We start from the raw sequence: 26,318 nt of genomic DNA, 5'->3' as shown, positions 1-26,318 counted from the left end.
AAAACCAATTTTCTGCCACCGGTCTGGATGTGAGGCAGAGCAAGAAGTGTATAAGTGTATAATTATACCATTACTAATTCCTACTCTGCCTTTGAAAGGTCACTTTCCTGGGGGAACAGCCGGGTATCATGGAAAGGGCACCAGTTTTATCATTAAGCAGCCCTAGACTCCACTCTGTGTGTGTTTTCCAGCTGTGTGACTTGGGCAAATTCCTCCCCCTCCCTGAGCCTCAGGTTTCTCTCCTGAGGACAGCAGACAGCACTGCCTTGCCCAAGGTTGAATCTGAATGCTACCTAATGTGATTCATCCTCCCTTTGGGCTCCAAATCACATCCAAGATGGGAGACCAAGAGCCTCAACTCCCAGCAGTGGTAACGTCAACAGTGCAATCACTTAAGATTCTGTTTGCAGAGTCCTCATTCTTTCTTGGTTGTCAGAAGAGCACAAATTTCTCTTCAGAGATAAAGTCCTAAAGGTCAAAACATCTGAGACTTAGAATCAATCTCCAGCTTTTTTTTTTAATTGAGTGCACATTGGTTTATAACAATATATAAATTTCAGGTGTGCATCATTATATTTCAACTTCTATATAGACTGCATTGTGTTTACCACCAAAAGTCTAGCTGCCATCTGTCACCATCATCATGTGCCCCTTTTTCCCTTTCACCCGCCTCCTCCCCACTTCCCCTCTGATAACCACCAATCTGTTCTCTGTATCCGTGTGTTTGTTTGTTTGTTTACCTTCCATATATGAGTGAAGTCATACAGTAATTGTCTTTCTCCATCAAGAAAACCATCAGCAAAACAAGAGAACCGACCAAGAAGGAGAAAATATTTACAAATCATATATCTAATAAGGGGTTAATATCCAAAATATATAAAGAACTCACACAACTCAACAACAAAAAAACAAACAACCCAATCAAAAAACGGGCAGAGGATACCAACAGACATTTTTCCAAAGAAGAGATACAAAAGGCTAACAGGCACACAAAAGATGTTCAACATCACTGATGATTAGGGAAATGCAAATCAAAACTACAGTGAGATATCACCTCACAACTGTCAGAATGGCTATAATTAACAAGATGAGAAATCACAAGTGTCAGAGAGGATGTAGAGAAAAGGAACCCTCATATACTCCTGGTGGGAATGTAAATTGGTGCAGCCACTATGGAAAACAGTACAGACATTTCTCAAAAAATTAAAAATAGAACTACCAGATGATCCAGCTATTCCACTTCTGGGTATTTATCCAAAGAACAGGAAAACACTAATTTGAGAAGATATACGCGTCCCTATGCATATATATGTTCACTGCAGCATTATTCACAACAGCCAAGACTTGGAAGCAACCTAAGTGCCCATCAATGGATGAATGGATAAAGAAGTCGTGGTGTATATACATATTTATATATATACAATGGAATACTACTCAGTCATTAAAAAGATGAAATCTTGCCATTTACTATAACATGGATGGAACTTGAGGGTATTATGCTAAGTGAAATAAGTCAATCTCCAGCTTTAAAATTTTTTTTCTGAGGAAGATTCACCCTGAGCTAACATCTGTTGCCAGTCTTCTCTACTTTGCATGTGGGTCACTGCCACAGCATAGCCACCGACGAATGGTGCAGGTCCACGGCAGGAAACTGAACCCAGGCAGCTGAAGCAGAGTGTGCCGAATTTAACCACTAGGCCACAGGGCCAGCCCTTTAAAATCTGTTAAAATAAAAAAGCATTTGTTGAAATCCAGGTGCTTTACCACACCCTCTGTGGCAGACTGTGTTGGTTGATGTAGCTGACGCTGACAGTGCCCACCCATATCCCGTCACCTTGCTACTCTAGAGCACCCACCGGACTTCCACGGGCCACCAGCTGCACTGCTTTGCCAGATGCCACTCCCTGGCCAAAGCCATCTGCCAGCTCATGGGCAGGACAGAAGCATCAGGGACTGAAACTCCCCCAGCAGCCCTCAACCAACGACTGGTGGGAGTACAGAACTCCCAAGGGCATGTTTTACTCTGGCTCCCAGAGTTGCTCCAACAGGATTAGGCTCCAGCTGCCCACAGGGGTAGCCAGCTTGACAAGGTTCTCTTTCATGGTGTGATGGTTAACCATATATGTCACCTTGACTGGGCCACAGAGTGCCCAAGCATTTGGTTAAACATTATGGGTGTGTCTGTGAGGGTGTTTCTGAATGAGATCAACATCTGAATCCATAGACCAAGTAAAGCAGATTGCCCTCTCAAATGCGGGTGGGCCTCACCCAATCCATTGAAGGCCTGAATAGAATAAAAGGCTGAGTAATAAGAAATTTTTTCTCTCTGCCTAACTGTCTTTGAGTTGGGACTTCCATCTTCTCCTGCCTTCAGATTCACTCAGACCGGAAATTACACCATTGGCCCTCCTCATTCTCTTGCTAGCTCTCTGCCAGTCTTAGACTTCTCGGCCTCTAGAGTCTATGTAAGTCAATTTCTTATAATGTGTGTGTGTGTGTGTGTGTGTGTGTGTGTGTGTGTGTGTGCGTGCGCATCTTATTGCTTTATTGGTTCTGCTTCTCTGGAGAACACATATGGCTTCTTCTCTTCTTCATCTCACTTCTCCACTTCTCTCCCAGGGTTTGCGTCACCAACCCAAACAAACTACTAACATTCAAACATTCAAATCTTTGTACCAGGCTTGGCCCCTAAGGGAACTCAGACTAAGACAGCCTAACCCAACGGCATTCCTGTCCCCCTCCTCTCCTGCTGTCTCCCTCCTCGAGGCTGGGAACCCAGCATTGGCTTTCCCAGCTTCCTGCGTAGGGAGAGGCGGCTGTGTGACCCAACCGTGGTCAATGAGACATCCAAGTTCATCTCTTGGGAGGAAGGGGGGCTCTAAAAGGCTATTTTACTTCTTGTTACAAGGGAAAAGTATGAAAAGAAAACCCTCGTCTCTTCCATTCTTCTTCCTGCCTTAAACGCTGAGATGATACCTAGAGTTTCATCAGCATCTTGCAACCATCATGAATCAATGGCCCCTGAAGTCTTGTAACACTTGCCATCTCTAATGAGACCAGTCCCAGAATATAGTTATTTCCTCCTAGGCATCATGTATATAATATTTTAAGATATTAACTCTCCCTTCCACTATTCAGGCAAGTAGTGAGTTTTGCACATTGGCACCCAGGAGACATTTACAGCAGAGCAGAAAATAAATTGCCTAAAAGTGTTTCTGGCTCATGTGTTCCAAAGACCAAAGGCTTTCAAGAAAGAGGGATTCTGGGTATGAGACTGAGTGTCTTAAAGAGCAGAAAGGGAGATTGGTCTCACACAGGCTAAAAAGAGATTCTCCTGTGCTGGGGGAAGAAGAGCAGAAGCAAATATTAGAGAGAGATCTCTGTGAGCCGAGGAGACTCATGCGCCACTGCCTGTCACGTTCTGCTTGCCCATAGCACTGTCACTGGCCAATGACAAGACCCAAGAGAGGAGTGGTTGCATAGCACATCTGGGCAGGCCAGACCACTGGCGGGCGTCCCTGCCAAATTCCACAGCCACCTCTCACCTCCAGGAGCCTCAGAAGACTCCCAGGCCAGAAGGACCATCCGGGGAGGAACAGCGCAATTCTCAGTGCAGCCTTCATGGACTGGCAGGCCCGATACTCCGCCGAGGAGGTAAAGGAGGTCTCAGTAATGGGTCCAAACTCCTTTGGGGATAGAGACATGTTAAGAGTTTAGGGCTGAAAAGTTTGTCCATATCCAACACTAGCCACTGCACTACTGTGAAAGTTACTAATCCAATAAGACCACTTCATCTTTCATCCTTTCAATAAATATGAGTTCCTACTGTTACTAGGCATTGGAGACATGGATCAAATAAGAGATAGTCTCTGCTCCCAAGGAGCTTACAGTCTGATAAGATAAACACTCATGGCCAACTCGTAGGCTCAGGAATCGAGTTACATGTCTCAGAAGTTTCCCAAATATTGCCTGAATTAATTCTAATAAAAGGAGGTGTTCTGTGCCCCATTTATGAATGAGCAAACAAGACTCAGATTGGTTAAGCAACTTACCAAAGATCACACAGTCACTACGGGGTGGCATTAAGACTCAGACCCAGATCTGACTGATTTCCACAGATAGGTTCCTTCCATTTTGCTCTTCAACCTCCACTGCCCACAGAGAGCCTAGAGGAGTCCGGGGACCACTCTTTATACCTTAGACCCTGGTGGACTCTATCAAATAGAATTAGTCATATCTTGCTATTCAGTGTGAATGTTTCCCAAAGCCAATTTCTACATCTGCTAAAGCTCTAGGTGACTTCCCTGAAAACCAGTTCTATTCATCACACCTTAAGGGAAAACAGTAACCTCCTGTATGCACATGTTAATTAACACAGCAGAAATAGGCTAGAGTTAATTATAGAGCCCTCCTAGTTAAAAATAAAGATCAGACCAGCTGCCAAAGAAGGCTCAGCATCACAGAATAAAGTGGAGGAAGGCCCAACCTCTCCACACTCTCTCTGCCTGAGAGCTACCCCTTTGCTGAGAAGCAAAAGGTTTAGGGGTCAATGCCTCAGAGCTGGCCACGGACTCAGAAAGTCTCTTCTCAGCTTCACCCATGTTATATCTCCCTTTAATGAGAGGCCTCTCACCACTAGAAAATATGTGTGCATTAATTATTAAGAAGGGCTTACATCAAAGAGGAAGGAAAATTGCATGTCATTTTTCTACTATTCAATATTTTTTCATTATTTATTACCAGCATCCATCTATTTGGAGAAGAATGAGCCAAAGCTTTATAAAAAAAAATCCATGAAAGGTCCAGCTCAAGAACTGGAGAGATATTGGGCAGTGTATTCTCCAAGGCCCAGAAAATATACATTTACTCCTGAATCCCCCAAGAATTTTTCTTTTTCTGCTTCAGGACTGCCAAAGAAAAACGTATTTAAGCATCCTATATTCCCCAAACCATCTCTGTCCTGTGTGTACTCCTCCATTTTTTTAATAAATGTGATATCAGCTAAGAATCTCATCTTGATCCCTCTAGCTAGTTCCCGCAGATGTGTAAACATTATCCACCCTCTTCAAAGTACACCGTGTGCGGTCTGCTGGCATCATCAACAAGTGCTACTAGAGTAAATGATATTTTTCATTACAGAGAATGTGCAACCCAGAAATTTTAAAGGCCGCTGAGTATTCTATCCTCTCCAAGAACAAAATAGGAATGACATTTGACCTGTTGTCACTGCCCACATGAATAGAACGTTGTGCTTTAAAGAATAGAAGATGGGAAGACCATGACTCTCACTCCCCTAACAGAAAACAGAATTCATAAAACCTCGCGACAGAGACTTTAATGGCAACCTGTCCCAGGAGTCCCCAGGAGTCCCAAGGAGTCCTCAAACCTGTGTGTCCATTAGAATCAGCTGCAGAGTCTATCTGAAATGCCACTGAGCCATCCCAGAAATGATGAACCATCTCTAATAAGACCCAGGCATCCGGATTTTGAACATCTGTTTTCCAAGTGATTCTGATGGACAGCCTTATTTGGGCACCTCTCTTTCAAATCAGAATGCCTACAACATTGCAACCAAGGGGTCCCATGGTCTTTGCTGAAACGCCTCTCATGAGAGCGAGCCGACCCACTCTGTCCCCGGATGAAGCTAGCTGTTGGGAAACCAGCCTCCATGGAATACCCAACCACTCGCCCTGCAATGACAGGTGAACTGCACACATAAACTGTACTTATGAAGCGGTAGATTATTATCACCTTCACTCAAGAAACCATAAAAAGAAAGATCTACACCAAGATTCCTATTTCGGGCTATAAAAAAATAAGGGTACATCCTAAACGTTATTTTTAATCACAAGTGGTTTGGTACTAAATTAGATTAGTATATTAGTGCATAAATTAGATAGTGCTAATCTTATGAGCTGGACTAAATCCAGTTTTAGAACAAACCTCTCACTCTCTGTGGTGGAAGTGTCAGTGATTAAGAACACAGCGCAAAGAATACGAGTCTTTAAACCCTACCTGGGTTGGATCCTGGATCTCCCATTTACTGTTTTGAGCGGCCTTGGGCATAATATTTAACCCCTCTGAACGTTGTTTTCCTGGAAAATTGAGATAAAACCAATCTAAAAGGACGGTTGTTGGGATTACAGAAGATACCAGTATTCAAATACATGTTGGTTTCTTCCTTTTCCTTCCTATTGTTTTTCTTCCATGCCTAATTTGTTGTGAGATCTTATCATTTCCAAATATATCTTGGATCCAGCCTTTCTCTCCATTACTAACACCACCACCACCACCACCCACATTATTGTGCCTATATTTGTTCAGCATCTCATTGCTTAAATATTTAGGTTTGGATGGGGATAAGAAATAAATTACCATCTTAAGAGCAAGCCCCATAATTCCTTTCAAGGAGTAATCCTCTTCGTTCTGGAAAATATCTTGCAATGCCACTTGGGGCAGCAGATACCCTGAGAGCATAGGTTAGCAAGTGAAAAAGTAGCCATCTTGTTCTGCATTTGAAACGAACTGGATGAGCTCAGAATAGAAGAGAGAAGAGAGAGGAGAGGAGAGACAGAAGAGTGATACTAGGGCTAAGCAACAAGGAAGAGGGGTCTTATAACAGGAATGCTTCATATTTGAGTGTAAGTTGTTGTCCTGCTGTGATATAAACTCACGTCCATTTCTCCAAACTCGGGTAAAATTTGTTACACATACAAAGAGTTTTTGAGGCAAACAAGGAAAGGAGCTGCCCAAGACAGTACAGGACAAGAATCAGCAGAGGGAAGAAGGCAAAGTTGACCTTGGCATGAAAGCCCCAGGACTTGCAAGACAGCTTGGACTTTTCCACAGCATTGACTGGAGTATGAGCCAACAACATCCAGCTCCAAAGGGTCAGAGCACCTCCAGCTAACACCTGGGCCGCATTGAGATCCCTGAAGAGTCGCCTCCATCTCTCACCTCTCTGCTCCCTTCATGCCACTCTTCTGCTCAGAAGCTCTGAGGGAGCCTTGCACTGACATCGGTGGGACCCCATGTTCTTCCTTACCAGCTTCTAGCAGAGTGTCAGTCTTTTAAAATATTCTTTCAGGTACAGCATTCACTTCCCTAAATGAAACTTTCTATAATCTCCCTTAGCAGAAAAATGTTGCCAAAATGTGACCTCTGTCCAGGAAAAAACAAAACTATGTGGCAACTCTATAGACTTGAACCTTTAAGGGAAAAAAATAATATCAACTCCTTATTGAGAACCCACTATGTGCCAGGCTATAGACAAAATATTTTACTTATATCTCTAATTTGATCTTCACAAGAGCTTTCTCCAGCAGATATTACTCTTACCATTGTTCAGGTAGGCAAAGTGAGGCTCACAGGAATTTGGTAATGTGCCCCAAGTCTCAGGTGTGAGTGGCAGAGCCAGCCTTACCTTGTCTGTGCTGGCACCTGTCTGCACTCCTGACCAGGCCCCCTTGATGGGCTCACCCTCCACTGGATTGGGACTAGACTGGAAGAGCAAACTGCAAAGATGCTCCCAAAATCTCAAGTCTTCCTAAGAAGAACACGTCCCTACTCTGCAAAGGACCCTAGATGGCATCAGTGAAAGATCTGGAAAAACTTCAAGGCTTCGCTGGAACAGCTCTAACTCCGCATAAAGGGTTCCAAACTCAAGGGGCACATCAGAACCCCCTGATGAATCAGAGTTTCTCAGGTCTCAATGCAGATCTGCTAAAGTCAGTTCTTTTGGGAATGGGGTGCAAAAAAGACTGTATTTTTTAAAGGTCCCCCAGTAATGTAGCCAGTTCCAGAAATGGGGTTTAAGAAACAGTGTGATTCCATGTCACTCTTAGGTACAATCCCTACCAGCCTAGTGTTTGTAGCACTTCTGGCTTCCATCCTCATAATAGCTCTATTTTTAAGAGAAGTTGGAGGAAGGGTGGGGAATCTTAGCGTTAACATACGTTCAGCTGAGGCTGTATGGGTTTCTGTTTGGTGCCTGTGGCTACAAGAAAGCAGAGAGACTTCTCTCTCTCCATATGTTTATCAACTCCCAGCAAAGCCGTAATTAATGAGGGGCCCATCCTATTACGCCTAATGCAGAGGTGATAAACGGCCACTGAGGCACATCAGAAACTGGTTCAGGACAAGCACCAGTACGCCTGTAGCAGAATGGGGAAGTTCTAGGTCACAGAAATACCTGGTACGTGCCCTGAACCCGGTCTGAATAGTTCAGAAAGCCCAATGGGGAAAGAAAAAAATGAACATCAGCCGTGTTCTCCAATTTCTGTTGGAGGAGATCAAAGAGAATAGGCAGGAACGACTCTTGCCTAGACCCCAGGTTAAGTGAGACCAGACCTAAGTGATCTCGTGCTAAGGACCAGTTTCAGCCAGAATGTTTGCGAACTTAACTTGGAGGAAGAGTTCACGAATTGGTGCACAGGAGAGGCATACACCTAATTACAGTCTTTTTTTTTTTCACTTGAGGTCATATTGGCTTTTAACATTGTGTAGATTTCAGGTGTATATTATTATATTTCAGTTTCTGTAGAGACTGCATCATGTTCATCACCAATAGTCTAGCTTTTATCTGTCACCACACACATGTGTCCCTTTACGCCTTTCACCCGTCCCCCACCCCCTTCCCTTCTGGTGCCCACTAATCTTGGTCTCCTTCTCTACATGTTTGTTTGTTTGCCTTCCACATATGAGTGAAATCATGCAGTACTTGTCTTTCTCCATCTGACTTATCTCACTTAGCATAATACCCTCAAGGTCCATCCATGTTGTCACAAATGGCATGATTTTCTCTTTTTTATGACTGAGTAGTATTCTTTTGTGTATTTATACCACATCTTTATCCATTCATCCATTGACGGGCACTTGGGTTGCTTCCATATCTTGGTCAAGCCTCTTTTGAGAAGGTAATATTTTTGTGCTATTTCTCTGGGAGAATCACCAACCTTTGGGATAGAAAATGTTTACATAAAATGCTAAAAGGCGCACAACTAGAAGGACCTACAAGTAGAATATACATCTATGTGCTGGGGGGCTCTGGGTAAAAGAAGAAGAAGAAAAAAAAGAAGATTGGCAACAGATGTTAGCTCAGGTACCAATCTTTTAAAAAAAACAATCCTGAAAGGCCTTTTTATTATTTTTAAGTCCTTCTTAATGGATAATGGCTGAATGACTTTTATTAGACTATGTACAGAATTACCTGGTACCATTAAAACATTTATTATTTGGAAAATGTAACTTTTCACCTGTCTGCTGTTACTTTTAAGAAAAACATCGCTGGCATTGTGATACTCGTGGCATGTCTGCTAACAGCTGATAAACACCAATTTAAAAACATTTACCTGGACCAGTGGGTCTCAGACTTGGTGCATCAGAATCATTTGAGGGCTTCTTCCAAAGCAGCTTGCTGGGTCCCAACCCTTCATTTTCTGCTTTATTAGATCCAGAGTGGGGCCCAAGAGTTTGTATTTCTAACAAGTTCCCAGGTGATGCTGGATCTGCTGGTCTGAGGGCCACCATTTGAGAACCACTGATGCAAAGCATGAGATCCACTTCCAAATGATCTCTCACTCCCACCAAACTCCAGGAGCAGAAGAGGCTGGACCTTCCTTCCTCTCCTGTTCACCAAGGGGACCATACGGCTTGGTTTCTCCAAGACAATCCTGGTTTATCTCTTTTGCAATAACTTACACCTGTTAATTATTTTAGCCTCCCCTTTCATCCTCAAAGTGTCCCAGTTTAGACGATAATTTTTATATTCGCCCTAATATTTGTTCATATGTGCTTGACCTTAATATGTAGAATCCCACATACCTAAATGGAGGATGCTGTCCTCCAGAGAGAATTTGCTTTTGCTTTTGCTGAGAGCCAGGGACGCTGCAGACCTGGGATCCCTTTAGCTGGGGTTGCAGCTTAATAGAGAGAAGTCCGAATTCCAGGTCCAGCTCCCCAGTGCTGCCCTGGGCCCAAAGCTTACACTCCTTATTGCAGAGTCGATAGTGGTGTTTGTGCTAGGGGACGCTGCCTTTCCTTTGGGGTACCATTTGTCCATCCTTCACGGCCCCCAGTTCCCAGCTCTGACTTCAGCCCAAAGGTGATGTTTTGTTGCTGCTGCTGTTGTTTGAGGTTTTAAAGAGCTTCCTTGGAAGTCTCCCTTACTTCTTTCGGTTTTTCACACTTTATTGTGAAAATTTTCAAACAGCTTCAAAAGTATAGAGAGTAATATAATGAGCTCCCATGTACCCACCAGCTTCAACAATTGTCAACTCATTCCAATCTTGTTTCACCTACACCCCACCCAGTTCTCCACCCTCCTTCCCTCTTCACACACACACTGGGTTATTTTGAATTAAATCCCAGACATCATATGATTTCATCCGTAAATATTTCAACAGGGGTCAGCCCCATGGCTGAGTGGTTAAGTTCACGCACTCTACTTCAGTGGCCCAGGGTTTCACCAGTTTGGATGCTGGGCACAGACATGGCACTGCTCATCAGGCCGTGCTGAGGCAGCATCCCACATGCCACAGCTAGAAGGACCCACAAGTAAAATATACAACTACATACTGGGGGGATTTGGGGAGAAAAAGCAGAAAAAAGAAAAGATTGTCAACAGTTGTTAGCTCAGGTGCCAATCTTTAAAAAAAAAAAATTTCAATAATGTCTCTAAAAGAATAGGACTATTTTTTTTCAATAATCAGAATACCATTATCCTATCTGAAAACTTAACAATAATTTTGTAACATCATTATCTCAGTTTATTTGTTCAAATCATTTTTCAAATAAGCTCCATACTTTGAAATTGGTTGATATCTCCTGTCTTTAATAATTTACATGTTCCCCAGACTATCTCTTTTTCATTCGTTGCATCTTATTTGTTAATGAAACCAGATAGTTTGTCCTACAGAGTTTCCTGTAGAGTGTTTTGCTGTTTGCCTTCCTATGGTGTCATCTGACATGTTCCTCTGTCCCCTGTGTCTCCCATAAGTTCGGGAAATCTAGAGCTGTGCTGTTCAATGCAGTAGCCCTTAGCCACATGCGGTATTTAAATTGAAATTGGCTAAAATTCAGTAAATTTTAAAAATTCAGTTCTTCAGTCACACGAGTCTTATTTCAAGTTCTCAATACCTACATGTGGACAGGGGCTACTGTGTTGGACTGCGCAGATGGACAACATTTCTATCATCACCAAAAGTTCTTTTGGACATCGCTGCTCTTGCTCATATTCACGTCAGCTTTTTTCTTTTTTCAAGGCTACTCCATAGGCAGTGTTGTGGTACTTCTATCAAGAGGCACATAAAATCTTGTTGTCTTTCTTCTCATCTCACGATAGTATAGCCATTGGTGATCGTTGCCTGGACCCTGCAATTCAGGATTACAAAGATCTAACTATAAAATTCTGTCTTCAGTAGTTAGCTGGAATACTTATATAAAGAGAAACTTCCCATATCTCCTACTGGGTTGTCCTCAGATAGTCTGCACAGGAAGGGCAAGATCTTTTCCCCTTATTTACTCTTATTTTCAAAATAATAAGTTGGTTCCCTAGCATCCTCCAGAAGTGACCAATGAGGTGTTTATTCTGAGTACCATTAGGACCCCCTGGCTTTTAACATATTTGATACGTTTAGATTCAATCGATGTTCTTAGCTGCAATTAATAACCATGTGTATATACTTTTTTATATTTTTCATATTTTTGTCCCTGTAATTTTGGAATTAAATCTCAGAAGTAAGATTTCTGAGTCTAGAGGTAGACGCACATGTAACTTGTCCACCACCGCATGCCTGGCATGTGGCTACTCACTAGTTATTTGCTTACTCTTTAGCCACAGTAAATCTAATTACAAGTTAAAAATAAGCAAGAGTTTTGCGGTAAATGCTTTGACGCCTTTCTCATCTTCAATCTCACGTTCAGAATCACACAATTTTCAAAATGACTGAGCTGGCTCGATTGTAATATGAGGGGGCTTAAACACTCATTAGTAATTGGGGTGATTAGTAATTGGAGTCTGGAGGGGTGTCCCACTAGCATATTAAAGTTTTCAGTAAAAGCATTAGGGGCTGGCCCAGTGGCACAGTGGTTAAGTTCACACGTTCCTCTTTGGCGGCCCGGGGTTTGCCAGTTTGGATTCTGGGTGCAGACATGGCACTGTTTGGCAAGCCATGCTGTGGAAGCCGTCCCACATAGAAAGTAGAGGAAGATGGGCACGGATGTTAGCTCAGGGCCAGTCTTCCTCAGCAAAAAGAAGGATTGGCAGCAGATGTTAGCTCAGGGCTAATCTTCCTCCAAAAAAAAAAAAACCATTAAAAAAAATTTACAGAACCAGAAGAAAAGATAAATGGGTCATGGAGGTTATCTGACCCAACCCTCTCATCTTATAGCTGGGTAAACCGAGGCTTAGTGACAGCCTGGTTTTCCCAAGTCATCCCAACAACTGGGTTATAGTTGGGACTTCTATTCCCTAAAAATCTGGCACAGGCATTGCTGATTTGCCTACAGACTGTCTTCTGCACAGGATTCGATTTTTCATTTAGGAGCAGATATTTCTTCCTTAATCTGCCACGACCCTAGTCAGGTTAAGTAGCCTGTGACCAGGAGAGCAGGAACAAGCAGCCTCCTCAGAGCCATCTCGCTTCTCTGGACAAAGCTGCCACTCTGTTCATCACTGCCAGCTCTGGATCCCCGTGAGCCAGCCTCCAGATGCCACTCAGCATGACAGGAGAGCCAGCCAACCCTGGCTGTCACCGCCCCCGCCTCCCCCAGGGAAGGAAGCAGCCAGTCCTGCTCCTGGAGAGATAGACATGATGACAATTAAAGAGGCAGCTTGCCTACCAGAGCCTAAACCTTCCTTCTTCCAGAGTATGGAAGGAGCCCTTGGTCTACCTGGCAGTCAGGTCAGGGCTCAGAGAAGCAAGCCCAATGATGAAATGAAGCTGGAAGGGGCTTGCTGACAGTTGCCTCAAGATGCTTTATTCCACTCCACAGTTCTCTGCCTCGGACAAAGCACCCATGGGGGCTGGGTCCTCCACTGGTGCTCCACTGGCTGGGATCAGTACATCTAGATAGGGTTCTCTCCCCAAAGATATACCAAAGGCCCCTAGAGAGTAAACCCCACAAACTGACTCCTCATGTTCTGGAGTTGTCAGACGCAGTAACCCTTAAACCCATAAACCTCCCGACACCATGCCGAAGGCAGGCCCCCTCTTCCTGCTAACTGAGCTTCACACCCAAGCCACACGCTCCAGCGGTGACCACGGTCCCTCTCTGGTCTAACAGAGACCAGTGATTTAATCTGGGATCCCACAGCCCCAGGAGTTTGCGAAGGTAGTGATATTTACAGTTTTCAAAACATTATAGTTTATATTTCTCTTTATATCTAACTGTGCTCCCCCCAAAAAAAGAACTGAGTATGTTTTGGGGAAGGGGGTTGAGCACATAAAAAACTGGCCATGGGAGGAAGCAACCACTTGGGGGTTCTCCCGCCCATCCTGCAAGGTAGGGCTCGGAGCAATGCCTCCTGGGAGTCATGTGACGGACAGAGAGAGGGGTTTTAGGAGCAAGCAGACCAGGTTATAACACAGCTTCATGAACACTGGCGGTATGAACTTTAACAAACCCCTTTTCGTCTCTACAACTAGAGCCATCTCCCCCGCTGCACCCAGTGGAGGCGAGAATTAAATGAGATAAAGTAGATGAAGCACCTACGGGTGCCCCCGGCGCACAGTGGGAGCGCAGTTTATGCTGACTTCCTTCTACCGTTATCTTCTCCCTGACCTTCACGAATGAAGAGGCGGTGTGGCACAGCAGAATCGATTTTCATATACGACACACAGAGTCTTCAATTCTCTCTGTCACTCAACAGCCACATGGCCGTGGGTGACCTGACCTCTCTGAGCCTGAGCTTCCTCACTCATGAGAGAAAGTTTTTCTCGCAGGGTTGCTGCAGAGATCCGAGATAACATAGCTTGAAGCATTTGCTTGACAGAAGGTGGTTCTTACTGGTTTTCACGGCTTCTCCTCACTCCCCCGATGTGAGAGGCACCACACCCCACGTGTGGGAGAATCTGAGATGGAGTGGGAGGAGCAAAGGATGACCTTGTATTCTCAAAGCCAGTGATAATCGCTTCTTGGAGGGGGCGAAAATTGGTTCTGCAAGGGGTGGTGTCAGGGCTGGGCTCTAAGATACCCCAATGGTTTCTGGTTCCTCAAAGGGCCAAGGTATGTAAACAGACATACAGTGTACCTGTGGGGAGGGAGGGTTTGCCACTTAAGGAGGAAAATGTCTAAAAGGCCCCTTAGGAGGTAATTAAACAAACAAAAAAAAAAGCTGAGAAACACCGTTATATACAGACCAGAAACACCCGCGAAGCAAAGGAAATGTTTGATGGGGAAAGCAACACTCCACATCTGGATCAGCAGGAATGCCGGTGGGGGGAGGTGGTGAAAGCAGGTGGAATTCAGTCCCTACCCCCACCCCACCCACCCCACCCCCTGCTGGTGCACAGAGGTTTTTGGTGCTGCTGTCACTTTTATTGGGTTGGTTTGTTTTTTAAAGAAAAGGAGTTAACATATATTGAACACTTATATGCTAGAAAGTGTACTTGGCATACATACATATATATTACTCCAATGTGATCATGAAATAGGTTTCAGTTTAACAGATGAGAAAAATAAGGTCCTCTGAAGTTAAGCAAAACTTAATTAAAGTTAATTGCAAAGCCCCTGTTCTTTGTAGAGTGGCCATCCTCCCGAATTGCCCTGGACAGTACCTCATTATGCCTGGTGTCCTGGAGTCATTAAAGAGCACCGCTTTTCACGCTCATAAGTGTCCGGATTTGGATAATAAATTAAATAGCACGCTACATTGCACCTACATGTTGCCCTGTCCATCCCTCCAGGAAGGTCCACAGGGAGGGTCCAGAATCAGAACGATCTGGAATGGCCTCAGCAGAAGAGGCAAAGAAGTTCCCATGGGAGAGGAGGATGGGCAATGAAAAGAAAGGGGCGGACAGGTCTGACAGGACTCCCATGTTGAAAAATCGCAACATGCCTCACTTTTGGAACCATCCTGCAAGAGGCCCTGATGCACACGGGGACTTTTTGGAGCTCAGAGAAAGGCAAAACCGCATGTGATCCCAGAAGTGGGTGCAGGAGTTCCAGCTTCTAATGGATCGCATTCCGGGGAGGCCCACCGACACCCAGGGGAGGCAGACGAGGAACCCAAAGAAGCCCCAGCCAGGGCCTGGTTGCCATGGCGCCACACCTTGCCCGGGGACCCTGCAGCCTGAGACTGGAACAGGGAGGGTTTGGTGCCAGCGAGCCTCATGTCCTGGGTGCTGGATCAAAGCCCTGCCGCCCACCCCCTACCCGACATCTGTGCCGACCCTTGCAGGGTCCACAACTGGACATCTGCAGGTTCAAGCAGGAAGTCGAGGCTGCTGGAGACATTCTATTTGTGCCTGCGTCTGAATAATTTAACACTCCCTCCAAAATAGACGATCATTAGAATTTGTCAATTCCTGTGCATTTGAGCAGACAGCCGCAAAAAAAGAAAAAAAAAGAGAGAAAAAGTTCTCACACATACTGCCTCCGATCAGTGGAGTGGGAGGGAGGCAGTTCACTGTTGTTCTTTTTTCTGGCGTCAAAGCCGCTTGCTCACCGGTGCACTTGACCCAATAGGAAACGCTGCCCTTCATGTCTCATCAGCACTAAACCAAGGCGGCACAGGGGCACGGGATGCAGGGTAAAATGCCTGGTTCTTACAGAGTCACGGGTGTCCACTTCCACCTTCCCCACCTATTCTATGTGACCGCTTTCAAGTCACTTAACTTTTGTGACCCTCAATTTCTCCATCTGCAACGTGTGAATCATAACATGGCCTCCCTCGTGGGCTTCTGTATAGTATTAAATGAGCCAGGGGGGTAAGCCACCTCTCTCAAGGTCTGGCACACGACAGAGACCCCATAGTCTTTAGTCTCCTAGTCCTCATTATGCACTGACCTCAAGTGAAATGGTGCTAGTTCCCATGAGGCACAGCAGACAGGAACAGTTTCCAGCCTTGCATAAACCCCCTTTCTTTTTGCCCATTGCTTAGGCTGCCAAGGCTCATGGTATAAAGCAAACATATATATAGGATATATAGGTATATACACATATATACCTACACGTATATACACACACAATACACATATATGTAGACACACACAAGTATGCTCACCAGCTCAACCTCCAATACAGACGTCAAATCAACTCAGCTCAGTCCTGCCTGTCAATGTTGGTACAGCCTTGATTTGGTACCTAGCTCTATTCCCCATGAGGATGCTTACAAACCTTTTCCATGCAGCTCACCCTACTTCCCTTCCCTCTTCCTTCCTGGCCTCTGTAGCCTTCTCTCAGAATGTCTCCAGGCCCCTCCCCTCCTCCTCTGTCTGCCTCCACAGCATCACTACCCATTTCTAAGGCTCACCCATCCACCACCTCCTCCTTTTGCATCTTCAAGCTTTTCTGCCTCACATTCTTCCTTTTTACCCTGTAAAAATGCTCAAATAGAGCACGATCAGAAAACATTTATTGCGACTCTCCTTCCCACGAACTTGGGCCACATTCTCTCCTTCCTCCTACCACCAAACACCTTAAGCGGTGTCTGGATTTACCGGCCTGTGTCCCTCACATACTCATTTCTTCGTTCCTGGCACTGCGGCTCTTGTTCTCACCGCTGCGCTGGCAGCAAGTCCTCGAGACGCACCCATTGGTGGGTCCTAATTACCATTCAGGCGCCCCTTCTTGGTCCCCATCCTCCTGGCCCCCTTCCTGGTCAGAACTCTCCTGCTTCGGGGTCCATGATACCGCTCTCTGCCAGCCATCCTGCTGCCTCCCTGAATGCTGCTTCTCTCTCCCCTCCCCTACTCCTCACCCTCCACCTCCATTGTAAATGGCAATGTTCCCTATGGTTTGATGCACAGCACTTTTCTCTTCTGCCTGGACTCTGCCTCCCTGGAAGATTGCAGCCACTTCTACCACACCACTTGACCCTGGCCTTGCCCCTGAATTTGCAATGAGCTCATGAGCCTGCCACCATGAGCACCGTAAGCTCACGAGACGTCCACCAGCCCCTGAAATGCCCAACATGGGATTCCTATTTCTCCAACACTCCTCCCATCCTCCCCCTACTTGCCCTAATCTAGGAACCTCTGCTGTCTGCCTGCTCCCTCTTTCCTCAGCCTGGCTTCCCATAATTGTCAAGTCCTAGCCATTCGGTCTCAGCATCATGACTCACCATCAGTTCCTCCCCCGGCTCCCCCTCCCCATCCAGGTTCAGGCAGTGACCTGCATGCACAACAACTGCCCACGTGGCCTCAGGCCTGCAGTCCCTCATCTCCTCAACCCACCCACTCCCCGCCGTGGAGAGCCATCTCCTCGGAATGGCTGCTAATATGCGCTTCCTTTGCTGAGCTTTGCCAAGTACCAGTCACCAAGCGAAGCATTCTGCACGTGTTATCACACTGAACTCTCCCAAGATCGCTATGTGGGTACTGTTGCTGCCTCCATTGTCCAGATGACAAGCAGAGGCTGAGGGAAGTCATACTCACGAGCGCACAACTAGTAAGCGGCAGGGCTAAGACTCGAACCAGGGAACAGGACTAAAAGCACAAAGTCATACTGCCTCCAGCCACAGACCAATCAGACCCAAATAATCCCCCAAAGAAGCCTTGAGTGGCTCCCTACTGCCTACCCATTTCCCCCCACTTGGTAGCCATCATCTGTGCCAGGCTCATCACAGTAGACACTCCACACGTCACTTCCATTTGGGTTCTGTCCACCCTTGTGAGACATCTGTGCACTCAGACCACGGTCCTCTTCCGAGCTTTTCCCAAACGTATGACACCTTTGCTGGCTTCGCCATCTCACTTGGCTCAGCCGCGATGCTCCCTCTTCTAATTCCAACTCCCGACAGTTATTTCTCCTTCTCCAGCACACCCAGCACTTTCCCTATATCTTTGCCAAGCCTTCATTTCAGCGTACCTTATGTGATGGTCATTTGCATGTTTATTTTGCCAGTTAGACTCCTATCTCGAGAACAGATACCCTCAACATATATTCATCTCTGTATATGTCGTGTATCTAACCCAGGGCATGTTAAATATTCATGAGATGACTTGATCCCAAAGATCTCACATATGCACGGTCACTGTGATTCCGTTTACCCCTGTTTGAGAAGCAGCAGGACAAGAGGCTTGTACATGGCAACATGGGGATCGCATATTCAATCAGGTTGGGAGCAGGTGGGGTTCCAGACCCTGGGTCACTACCTGGTCCACTCACTTGTTCTGATTGTGCAGAAAAATCACCACTTACAAAGCTGCAAAGTGAATTTTCAAGGGAAGAACAGAACAGCTTTCCCGTTCTGACACCTCCTCCTGCTCGCCCATCCCACCTTCTCGGAGAGCGGCCTCTGAGGATGACTCACTGGCGGGAGAGGGTGGAAACAGCTCCTGGGAGGGGCCGACAATTTCGCTAGACACACAGAAGGGCTGGCGATGCGATGTGTCCCCTCAGGGTGGAAGTGCAGCTTCTGCACAATCTCAGGTTTGATTTGAGCCCTTGGGATGAACCTAAGAAAGATAAGAGTGTTTTCAAGTGAATTCCCCTCCTTGTCTCCATGGAATGTGCTCGAACACCTGAGGGATGTTTTTCTCTGCAGAGCACCAACTGTCATTATTCCCTACCTCCTCCCAAGGCTCCTTCAGTCTGTAAGATGCATGTCACTTTAATGCATACAATGACAAAAAGCAAAGAAAAGCTCACAGAACCACTGAATCTGCTTAGCTTGGCAGAGTTAACATAGAAATCCTGGCGAACCCCTGGGACTATTTCTGCACCCCAATATGTAGAGGTTAAAGCCTGAACTCCACCAATAAAGGCATCGTGCCAGAGCCCAGCAGAACACTCAGGCCAAACGGCTCCCTCCCCTCCCCTCACCCACCCAACCTGTCCACAGTCATCTCACTCCCAACACACCCCAACATCCTTCCGGGCTGTGCCTGGCCCCATTCTGTGTCTGTTACGCCTCTGGATTATTTCTTTTCTTTCTCATCCTAGAAGCTATTTGTTCCATCGAAAGAGCTTTTCTTTTCCAAAATCAGGACTGTGTGGACAATCTGCTTTCTAAACACCGACCAAGCCTCTCTGCCGGAGGATGCAAGAAGAGTGGCTGGACAGCACCGTCAGCGTGTGGGCGCCCTCACACCGAGGGCCTGGCAGGATGGGCCTGTTCTGGAACGGCCACACAAATGGCACCGGTGATCTGTGTCCAGCCTGGCCTCTGCCCGTTGATTAGAACACCACAGAAATGCTGAAATTCACCTCCCACACTCCTCACCCCATCTCATCCACACTCTTCTCTTTTCTCTAAAGATGGACCTAAGCACCCAGAGGAAGGAGGGTAGAGAACATCTCATGAAAACTAGCCATGTGCCCAGCTCAGAGCTAGAAGCTTGACATTCATTCAGTCCTCATAAGAATCCTCCAAGGCAGGAGTGGTTATTATCCCATTATATAGAAGGAGGAACTGAGGTGAGCTCAGAGAGGTTAAGTAACTTGCTCAACATCACACAGCTACTGATTGCTAGAGCTGGCATTTGAGTCCATAGCTTTCTGTTCCAAAGCCCATGCTATGTGGCCTACAGGACAAAGGACCAGACTGGACCACTCAACTGTAGACTCCTTGAGAACAAGAGCCACACCTTAAACCTCTCCATATTCCCCACAGCACTCACCAAAGAAAAGGCCCTCCATGGACAATGAAAGAATGGATGAATGAATGCATGCATGCATGAATGAACAATTCAATGAAATATGGGATTCTCCCACTTCCTTCTTGGGGTAGTTTGTAACCTGATTTGTTGATGACGTTTTACAAGAAAGCCAAAGGCAGAGCGACACCAGCAACCAAGGAACGGGAGCTTTTGAAGCAGACAGAGGAATCCCCGGCACATCATATGAAGATCTATACCTAGATGCTTTATTTTGACCTTCCCACTACCTGGGTGGGAAACTATATTCCCCCCTATGGTTCTCCACTTACTCCTCTTAATGGAAATATGCCTCAGTGTCCCTATGTGCTAGATGCATTGGAAAGGAAGCATGGTGCCGTGGAAGTGACAGGCTGCTAGCCAGAAGAGGTTCCAGTCCCGGGAAACTACTCAGGCTCTGTTAAGCTCAGGTTCCCTGACTTTCATGTGGGGTGATAATACCCTCGTCCCTGCCTCACCAAGTAGGGAGGATCAACTTCCAAAAGTCAGAACGTACAGCCAACATGAAGCTTAGGCGTAACTAAGTTGACCAGCCGACCATCATCCAAGAGTGCTCCCAAAGGGTATGCCTTACCTCAGTGACGGTAACTGTCGGGGGCAGAATAATGGCCTCCCAAAGATGTCCACATCCTAGCCCCTGCAACCTGTGAGGATGTCATTCCACACGGCAAAGGGACTTGCAGACGCGATTAAGTTAAGGATCTTGAGATGAGGAGACCGTCCTGGGTTATCTGAGTGGACCCATCATAGTCAAAAGGATCTCCATAACTAAGAGAGGAAGGCAAGAGGGTCAGAGTCGGAGAGAAATTTGTTAATGGTAAGCTGCTGGTTTTGAAGACGGAGAAAGGGGCCACAAGCCTGGGAATACAGTTGGCCTTGAGAAACTGGAAAAGGCAAGGGAACTTATCCTTCCCCAGAGCTTCCAGAAGGAACGCAGCCCTGCCAACACCTTGATGGTAGCCCAGTGAGACCCACTGCAGCCACCGATCTCCGGCACTGTGAGACAGCAAATGCGTGTTGTAAGCCATTAAGTTTGTGGCCATTTGTTACAGCAGCAACAGGAAACTAACACAGCATCCCAACCCAAGGTCTGGAGCTCACCCTAAATCAAGTGTTCTCAGGCCTACAGCACAAGTCGCTCTCCACACCCAAGCATTCCAGACTGAGAGATCCACCAGAATGCCACTTTACTCCTTTGCAAGGATAGATCTACCTGTAAGACAGAATCCTCATCTTGGCATGACCAGCACCCTCTCCCCCGTTAGGCAGTCCAGCACGGGAAGCCCATGCATATTGGGAAGGATGCCGAGGAGCATGGAATTGGAGCAAGCAGAAGCAGATGAGTCACTCTGCTCCCAGCTCCAGCTTATAGCCTGCTGCACTCATGCCCACAGTAGGCACAGCCTTGCCAAGGGGACTCTCGTACCTGAGTCTCTTGGCTGGAATGCCCTTTCTTGGGCAGGTTTCAGAAGGCAATGCCAACACCACCTTCTACGAAGCTCTTTTTTCTATGCATACTTGGCTGACCAACACCTCTTAAGAGTGTGCGATGTGCTCTTTCCTTAGAATTGTGACTATTAAATAAGTAACACATTTAAAGCACTTGGGACACAGTAAGCTCTCAGCAAATATCAGTGATTATCATTACTACTATTATCGGAATTATTAATATATTCAATCCAGTTACATTCAAGTATAGTGGGGCCTGGGGCACTTTTTTCTCTTCAAGGTGACTTCATTTTCCCACTTTGCTCTTTATGCCCAGGTGTTGAATTTCCAAGTTCCTGAAGGAAGCCTCACGCCTCGTAGTGACAGTAAGATGGTGACATACAAAAGTCAGCTGGGATCACTGTCGGAGGAACTGTAAGGTCCTTTTCAGTAAATGAGAAAACACAGGTGAAGCTGCGAGTCCAGTGCTTGGCATGGAATAGAAACTCAACAAGTGTTTATATCCTCACTCACTCACTCTCTGTTATGGGCTGAATTGTGTGCCCTCAGAATTTGTATGTTGAAGTCCTAACCCCCAGGACCTCCGAACGTGACTCTATTTGGAGACAGGGCCTTTAAAGAGGTGAGGAATTCAAAATGAGGTCCGTAGGGTGGACCCCGGCCCAACCTGACCACTGTCCTTGTAAGAGGAAATCAGGACATGCAAAGAGACACCAGGGATACACGCACACGGGGACAACCACGCAAACAGGTGTCAATAGGGTGGCCATCTGCAAGCCAAGGAGAGAGGGTTCAGAGGAAACCAACCTGCTGGCACCTTGACCTTGGACTTCCAGCCTCCAGAACCGTGAGAAACAAATGTCTGTTGTTTAAGCTGCTCAGTCTATGGTATCTTGTTATGGCAGCCCGAGCAGACTGTTACTGTCCCCTTTTGAGAACAAATATTTTTTGCAGCTCTGGACAGCGGAAATCTGTAGTTTGACTTACAAGAAGTCCCTGATCCCTCTGTGGACCTGAAGGTCTGTTTTGTGAGGTGAGGACGCATGTTTTCCCAGAAGGACTTGGCTGCTGGGCCTGGCACTCAGGAGACGGTTCCTCACTAGCTGAGGAGGGAAGTTCCATTGGCTTCACAACCCCCCCAGATCCTGCACAGAGAGCCGAGCCTGGGAGCCTCTCGGAGGAAACCCCACTGGCACCACGGATATGAAAAACTGTAAAATCACAAATGACAGATTCGTGACTTCCCCGAGGGAATAAATAGCGAGAACAGATGGGCCCTGAGGCTGGGAGATTTCATTTAAATCTTAATAACGTTTTGATAATTTAATGAATGTGGTGAGAAAAGAATAGCAAACTAGTACCAGCAAGCCAAAACACAGTTTGTCCACCCTGGTGCTCACCCAGGATGATTTTCTCGTAAGGAGGGGTGCAACAAGCTTCCAGGGACAAAGTATGTCCCGAGGGATTAGAAGCATCCTCTCTGAACTAGCAAAGCGAAACACCTTGTGATGGGGGGACATTCAGAGCAACCCAATGCACCCCATTGTCCCTACACACTTCTTCAGGGCACCTCTCTGGGCAACAGTGCACTACACGGTCCCAGGTGACTTCCAGGTAAAGAAGTAACTTCGAGACATACAGGAGACAGACAGCAAGTGTGCTCAGAGCTCAGGATTGTCTCCCCGAGAGATGCTCATCTGGGAGATCCAGCCTGTTCCCACGTAATCGCTCCTTGCTCATCTCTGGAGACCTTCAGTGAAGACATGCCCAGTATAGAGAAAAGAGCACTGGACCAGTAGTCTGAAGGCCCGCATGACAACTCTACCACACACCAACTATGAGACTGGATGAGCGACAGCTTCTCTGTAAAGTGAGCATAATATTTGCTACCTTGCGTGAATTTGTTGTAAAGAGCAAACGAGGTCTACTCTTTAGAAAATCGTAGGCAAATAGCTGGCATTCAACAAATGCAAATCCCCCCTATTTGTTCCCACAAATAGCACTGTGTGCACAGGGGCCCATGCGTGTTTACTGCACGGATCTTGGCTTTCTAGGTTATTCCTGGATAAACAAATGCAGGCCCTGTGGTTTTATGGCCCACCCACACCATCTCGTCCTTAAGCTCTTATGTAAATAGATGTCTTAGAAAGTGCAGGACTAAGGACAGACAAAAGGTTGGGGAAGATGAGCCCCAGATGCAAAGAATCTTAACTGGGATGTCCAGTTTTGTTACATCACTCAGAGACAAAGTAAAACTAGAAGCAGCAGAAAGGATGGAGGGGGAGCCAGAACTTGGGGCACCAGCTCTGCAGCAAGTGTGCTGGCACGGAACGAGCAGGGGACTGGTGTCCAAATGGCTCACAAGGCAGAAGGATGGAGCAGAGTCAAGCCAGCAGGAGAAAGCTGAGAGATTAAAGAGGATTCAGGCAGAGAAATCAACCCCAGGCACCCCTGCTTTCCCAACTGAGTCCCCAGGGAGCATGTCTGGGACCCCATTCATGAGCATCATGACTTAAGTCTTGACAGAGGGGAGGGAGGGCATCTTTGATAACCACCTACTCTGATCATCTTACCTGCATCCACAACATCTCTGGCCTAATGGGACATCTATCAGTGAAATACGTTTATAGTACCTGACATAGTGGGAGTTTACCAAAATGGGGCCTCTTCAGCACATATTGGGAATACAGTCTTTGTCGTGAGACTCCTGGAGTCAACAGATAAGCATTACTTTTAAAAATATTATTAATAAAATAGATGTTTCTTGAGGTGGGTACAGAAGGGAAGAGAGTGGCAGAGAGGAACTAATTCCCTGATTGGGATGAGGACCCATGTGGTTCAAGAGAGCTGATCTCATTTGCTTCCATTTTTAAGCCAGCTCCTTTCTCTTCCCTTCCAGCTAGGTGGTGCCCTGTTTGGTCTGCCCATCTGTTGAGTCTACCTTCAGAGAAAAAAGAAAAAATTTTATGAAAGGGTAAAAATTATGAAAGAATATAATAGACGTGAAAGACAAAGAAACGAGATTCTACTCAAGAATTATGGAAGATTCTAGAAGGAAAATAAAAACAATCAGTGATTCTGTCATTGGGTCTCAAGGTCTCAATCCTTGGCTGCACGCTAGGATCACTGGGCAGTTTCTTTAAAAAATTCAGTTTGCCAGCCCCATCACTAGAGTTCTGGTTTAAGTATTCTCAGGAGGGTTAGGAAATTGATTTTTTAAAAAAATAAACTCCTCAGCTCATTCTGATGTACAGCCAGGATTGAGAACCACAGCACTAGATAAAAACTTGCCTAATGAGACGAAAATCTTGACTCTTCTAATCAATAGAGCTCACTAAATTCCAAGGAAAGTTAGCCCTACCCGGACACCTTTTTTATTTCAAAGAGAAAATTTAAAAATAAGTTTTAACATAAAAACAAAGATGTGTATGTTCATAAACTAGTTCCCTGTCACTTTAAACTATGGGAGATAATTTGCAGGAATCTTAAGGGAGGGCATATCTCGCAGAGGTTAACAGCTCAGCTTCAGAATCAGAAAGCCTTGGGTAGGTGCCCAGCTCTGCCATTTACCATCCGAATCATCTGGGGTAAACCAGGAGAATTAAATGAGATACTGAATTTAAAATACCTAAAGCTTAGTACATAGTAAGTTCTCAATTAGGGTTAGTTTCTATTATTTTATTATTATTGTTTTAACATACAAAGCTTTATAAAGAGACCAAAAATAATCATTGAATAATTAAAGAAATAGACCATGTTCTGAAATGCCAAGTCTCACCAAATTAATTTGTAATGCAACTATGTAAATATAAATGTAAATTGTAATGGAATTAAACTGTAATTCTTATCCAAATTCCAACAGGATTTTTTTAAAACAATGTGATGAGAAAGGCAACTTTTGTTTTTCTGAGTTGCTGCCTAGGCATCTTACGGTATTTCAACCCTGCTCACATCCAGAGTCTGGACATTTAGATAAGGACCCAAGCTTAGAATTCTCACCATAAATTCCCACTTTGCTTTTCCCAGGGGACCTTTTAAAATAACCACTTAGAGTTAAGCACAAGAAAAGCTAGTGACCTCTGCCCCAACCATCTTATCAGTAATAGATGCTTGCTACCCTGCTTTCTATCTCCTGCTTGCTTATGACCCGGGATGGAGAACGGCCCTTCTCCCAGCTCACTGTGCCCCCTCTCTTCTAGGATCTGTAAGTAATAAATCTTGTGACTCTAATTCTTTTGTGTGGATGTATTGAAACTGCATCTTCAACCAAAATGACCCCCTGGGTTTCACTTCCCCAAACTGGGAGCTCGGATGCGGAAGGGGCTACCTGCCACCCCCGTGTGGGTGGCTTATGACCTGTCATTCAACAGGTCATAATCTGCATATTCTGAATTCAATACACCAGCTCCAGCTTCTCAACACACTTGGCAACAGGATTCAATAATTCAATTCATATGGAAGAATAAAAGGGTCAAAATAGCCAAGGAACATTTTTAAAGTAAAAACAAAGAGGGACTTGTATTGCTAGATATGAAGACACAACAAAGTTATAATAATTACATTAGTTTTGATAGAAGACACAGAGAGATCAAAAGGAACAAAATATACAGGGGGCTTTTCAACTCACTGGGGAAAGGAGAAGCAGTCATGAAATGGTACTGAAGGAACTGATTAACAACAGTTAAGATGGACCAAATATAGACAGATCCCTACCTCACACTATAAGTCATAATAAAGTGCAAATGATTAACAGATCACCTATGAAATTAAAATAACAAAAACAGTCAAAATTTACAGGTGAATACTTTTCTGATTTTAGGATAAAGAAGGACTTCCTAAGCATGGAAAGAAAGAGATTTTAAAAGACTGGCAATATGAATACATTAAAAGCTAGATTTCTACGTGGCAAGAAGACCATATAAGCACAAAATTAAAGGCAAATAAATTGAGAAAATATTTACAGTAATTATGAGAGTCACTAATTTAATATCCTCAATATACACAGAGGTCTTACTGGCAAATATGGAAAACACTAACACTCAATGTAAA

At 45.4% G+C, this 26,318-nt stretch overlaps 1 protein-coding gene across 8 annotated transcripts in view; it reads right to left on the bottom strand.

Annotated features, from left to right (window-relative positions):
* The window catches only part of SV2B (synaptic vesicle glycoprotein 2B), a 194,199-nt gene that overhangs the window by 144,954 nt on the left and 22,927 nt on the right, over positions 1-26,318 (bottom strand). For 2 of the 8 annotated variants that reach the window (XM_070495824.1, XM_070495834.1), the window contains one exon: positions 18,364-18,620. The exons of 3 other annotated variants lie outside the window; for them this stretch is intronic. The gene's annotated coding sequence lies outside the window, so the exon portion shown is untranslated. Of the gene's footprint in view, positions 1-3,545; positions 3,687-18,363; positions 18,621-26,318 lie in introns of all 8 variants that reach the window. 3 more of the 8 variants (XM_070495825.1, XM_070495830.1, XM_070495833.1) reach the window with 3 other exon arrangements.

This window comes from Equus asinus, chromosome 2, assembly GCF_041296235.1.
Source record: "Equus asinus isolate D_3611 breed Donkey chromosome 2, EquAss-T2T_v2, whole genome shotgun sequence".
In the NCBI taxonomy this organism is placed as follows: domain Eukaryota; kingdom Metazoa; phylum Chordata; class Mammalia; order Perissodactyla; family Equidae; genus Equus; species Equus asinus.
Note: the sequence above shows the minus strand (reverse complement) of the source record. Positions and strands in the feature narration are given on the sequence as shown.